Here is a 5,101-nt window from a genome sequence, read left to right as displayed (position 1 = left end):
ACTCGACGGCAACATAACAACAACAACAACAACAGCCATAGCCTTTGTGATTCCTACCAGATTAATGGGTGGGGCTATGCAAATGTGAGGTGATTGTTACCCACTCAAGATATTGGATAGCTTCCTAATAATGTTAATAAGGTGCAGCATCCTTGTAGGGGTTGTTATTCTTAAGTGCCCACAAATTGGCACCATCTCTTAGTGGTGCCCTATACACAACAAAAGGAAACACTGTCTGGTCCTGTGCCATCTTAACAATCCTTACTATGCTTGAGCCCATTACTTCAGCCCCTGTGACAATCCATCTTGTTAAGGTGCTTCCCCTTCTTTACTGGCCCTTTACTTTACTAAGTATGATATCCTTCTCCAGGAAATGGTCCCTTCTGACAATATGGCCAAAGAGATGAGATAGATTCTGGTCAATTTTGCTTCCAAGGAGCCTTCAGGCTGCACTTCTTCCAGGACAGATTTGTTCATTCTTCAGCCAGTCCATAGTATTTTCAGTATTCTTTGCCAACACCATAATTTCAAGGCATCATTTTCTTTGGTCTTCCTTATTCATTGTCCACCTTTCACATGCATATGAGATTAAAAACACCATGGCTTGGGCCAGGTGCACCTTAGTCTTCAATGTGACATCTTTGCTTCTTTACACTTTACAGAGGTCTTTTGCAGCAGATATGCCCAGGACAATATGACATCTGATATCCTGACTGCTGCTTCCATGGGTGTCAATTGTGGATCCAAGTAAAATGAAATCCCTGACAACTTCAATCTTTTCTTCCTTTACCATGTTGTTGGTTATTAGTCCAGTTGTGAGGATTTTTGTTTTCTTTCTTTTTTTTAAGGTGTAGTCTATACTGAAAACTATATATAGTCTTTGATCTTCATTACTAAATGCTTCAGGTTTTCTTCACTTTTAGCAAGCAAGGTTGTGTTATCTGCATGTCGCAGGTTGTTAATGAATCTTCTTCCAGCCTTGATGCCACATTCTTCTTTATACAGTTCAGGTTCTCAGATTATGTGCTCAATACACTGAATGAGTAACTATGGTAAAAGAATACAAACCTGATGTACACCCTTCCTGATTTTGAACCATGCACTATCCCCTTGTTCTATTTGAATGACAGGCCTCATGATCTGTGCACAGGTTCCTCAGGAGCACAATTAAGTGTTCTGGAATTCCCACTCATAGCAATGTTGTCCATAATTTTTTAAGATCGGCACAATCTTTCTTGTATACTTTGCATTCAGCCAAGATCCATTAGATATCAACAACGATGTTCCGCATTCCTTGTTCTCTTCTGAATCTAGCCTGCATTTGTGGAAGTTCCCAGTCATTGTACTGATGGAAATGTTTTTTTATTATCTTCAGTAAGATTTTACTTGCATGTAATATTAATGATATTGTTCAATAATTTCATTCTTTGGGATCACCTTTCTTTGGAATGGGCACAAATTTCAATTGCTTCCAGTCATTTGGCCAGGTATCTGTCTTCCAAATTTCTTGGCATAAACAAATGAGCACTTCCAGTGCTGCTGCATCCATTTGTTGAAACATCTCATGGGGTATTCCATCATTTCCTGGAGCTTTGTTTTTGCCAATTCCTTCAATGCAGCTTCGACTTCCTCCTTCAATACCATTGCTTCTTGATCATATGTTGTTGTTGTTGTTATGTGTCGTCAAGTCAGACCCGAATCACAGCGACCACTCCTTGGGTTTCTGAGGCAATATCACTACAGAAGTAGATTGCCGCATCTTCCTTCTGAAGAGTGGCTTGATCATGCAACACCTCTGAAATGGATGAACATCGACCACTTCTTTTTGGTACAGTGACTCTGTGTATCCCTTCCGTCTTCTTTAGATGCTTCCTGAATCATTCAATATTTTGCCCATAGAATCTTTCAGTATTGCAACTTGAGGTTTGATTTTTTCTTTCACTTCTTTCATCTTGAGAAATGCTAAGCATGTTCTTCCCTTTTGGTTTTCTAACTCCAGATTTTCATGCATTTCATTATAATACTTTACATTGTTTTCTTGAGCCACCTTTTGAAATCTTTTGTCCAGCTCTGTTATTTCAGCATTTCTTCCATTCACTTTAGGTACTTTATATTTAAGGGCAAATTTCAGTCTCTTCTGACATCCATCTTGGTATTTTCTTTTTTTCCTAATAATATTTTGCTTTCTTCTCAAATCTATCCTTCAGATAGTCTGTAAATTTAGGTGAGCTATAATCAAGGTTGTATTTTGGCTCTCTTGGGCTTGTTTTAATTGTCTTCATTTTCAACTTAAGTTTACATATGAACAATTGATGGTCCATTTTACAATCTACTCCTGGCTTTGTTTTGATTGATGATATTGAGCTCTTCCATCATCTCTTTCCACAAATGTAGTGGATCTGACTTTTGTGTATTCCATCTGGTGAGGTCCATGTGTATAGCCACCATTTATGTTGTTGAAATAAGGTATTTGCAGTGAATATAGATATTGGTCTTGCAACATTCTATCATGTGATTTCTGGCATCATTTCTATCACCAAAGCCATATTTTCCAACTACCAAAGCTTCTTCTTTGTTTCCAACTTTCACATTCCAATCACCAATAATTATCAGTGTATCTTGATTTCATGTTTTGTCAATTTCAGACTGGAACATTTGGTAAAATCTTCAATTTTCTCATCTTTGGCTTTTGTGATTGATGCATAAATTTGAATAATAGTCATATTGACTGGTCTTCCTTGTAAGCATATGGATATTATTCTATTGCTGACAGCATTATACTTCAGGACAGATCTTGAAACATTCTGTTTGACAATGAATGAAGTGTCATTCATTCTCAATTTAGCATTCCCAGCAAGTACACCTTATGAGTATGAGATTCAAAAAGGCCAATACCACTCCATTTCAGCTCATTAATGCCTAGGATATTAATCTTTATGTGTTCCATTTCATTTTTCACTATTTTCAATTTATATAGATTCATAGTTCATACATTTCATTTTCCAATTATTAATGGCTGTATGCAGCTGTTTCTTCCCATTTTGACTTGTGCCCCATTAGCAAATTAAGATCCCAAAAGCTTTACTCCATCCACATCATTAAAGTCAACTCTGCATTTGGGAGAGAGCTCTTCCCCAGTTGTATTCTAAGATGTATTCCATCATGAGGGGGTAATCTTCTGGCACTATAGCAGACAGTGTTTCAGGGCTATTCATGAATGTTTCCATTAATATATCAGAAAGTGTTTCACTGCTATTCATAAGGTTTTCAGTGGCCAGTTTTTTTCAGAAGTGGATTGTTCTATCCTTTTTCCCAGTCTTTCTTCATCTGGAAGTTCTGCTGAAACCTGTCCAGCACAGGTGACTTTTCTGGTATTTGAATTACTGGAAGCATAACCCCAGTCTCACAGAAACACATAAGCCACCATAATATGATGAACTGACAGATTAGTGGTTTGTAGGAGTAGGGTTGTGAAAATGATTGGTCAATTTTGACATCTCCTTAGTCTTAAAATGAGCCATCCTAGGGGTGTAAAGAGAGATCTTATGCCATCAAGAGAGAGAAGCAGGATTGAAACATGTCCTTGGACCCAAGATCCCTGAACTGCAAAGGCAGAGAGACAGCAGGGAAATGCCTGCAGCAGTAGTGGCAGAACTGAGAAACCAGCATGAGACAGAATAGTGGGCTTATAAGCCTACAGAGAGAGAGATCTGTGTGATTTTAGATAGGAGACTTGCTGGTGGAGTGGGGTGCATCTATTGGCAGAGCTCAAATTGCTATGTAACATTTGCCTGAGCAGGGCAGCAGCCAGATGGAGAGGCCTAATAAAGACATGTTTAAGGGTATAGCAGATGGGAGATTATCCTGATCGAAGGATTATATCCTGCACATTCCTGAACCTGAATTTCACATTTTGCTTACCTGATAAACTCCATAATACGGAATATTGATGGTGCATTCTTTGTCCAATGCAATGAAGTATTGAACACAGCAAAGTAGTGAGTGCCATGGGAGGGAAAGTTGATATTAGAATTGGTGAAAAAAAAAAAAAAAAAAAAACTTTTGAGATGGTGGCATGTCTGACTTACACCTCATAGAAATCAGCCTTGGGTTGCTGCTGCTGTTGTAGATTTTCTCTCTCCTTTGTGAAGTTAGAGGAGGTCAGAGAGGATGCCCTCATGCCCTTTTTAAAAGGTTTCTCATGGGTACAACTAGCTGCTGTGGAATCCCCATTCCTCACAATGCTATCCATAACTTGTTATGATCCATACAGTTAAATGGCTTTGCATAGTCAATAAAACACAAGTGAACTTCTTTCTGGTATTCTCTGCTTCCTGCCAAGAGTCATTTGACATCAGCAATGATATCGCTCTCTCAACATCCTCTTCTGAATCAATTTGAATTTCTAGCAGTGCCCTATGTACAAATGCAACAATTTTTTAATTATTTTCAGCAAAATTTTAGTTGTGTGTTATATTGAAGATGTTTTGCAATAATTTCAATATTCTATTGGGTCACCTTTCATTAAAATGGGCACAAATGCAGAACTCTTCTAGTTATTTGGCCAGCTTGCTGTCTTCCAAATTTCTTGATGAGTTAAGTGTTTATATTATACTATACTTAATATTTTATACTTAATATTAAAAAATATCCTATTTTCAGTAGCCTTTCAAATGCAGTGTTAATGAAACCACACGGAATATTACCGAGTCAAAATGTTAATGTTGCATTGTGCGGAAGGCAATAGAATCTTCAATTCACAATGACAGACTTTTTTTGAAATTTCTAAAACTGAAAATTTGGGAACATTGTGTAATGTTGTTGGTGTCACTGACATCATGTTTGTCAACTCATGGGGACACTATACACAATGGAACAAGACACTGTCTGGTCTTGCACCATCCCACAATTGGTTTCTTATTGAACTGATGTGACCATAAAGTTCTCACTGCCTGCTTTTTGGAAGTAAATCGCCATGCCTTTCTTCCTAGTCAATTTGAGTCTGGAAGCTCCACTGAAATATAGCAAAATTTAAGCTGGTAGTGACAGATGAGTGAAAGCTAGTCATAGGATACATTGGCTGGGAATCAAGCCTGAGTCT

Source organism: Orycteropus afer, unplaced genomic scaffold, assembly GCF_000298275.1.
Source record: "Orycteropus afer afer isolate SDZICR_OR568_19922 unplaced genomic scaffold, OryAfe1.0 scaffold00409, whole genome shotgun sequence".
NCBI lineage: Eukaryota > Metazoa > Chordata > Mammalia > Tubulidentata > Orycteropodidae > Orycteropus > Orycteropus afer.
This window is presented reverse-complemented; position numbering follows the sequence as displayed.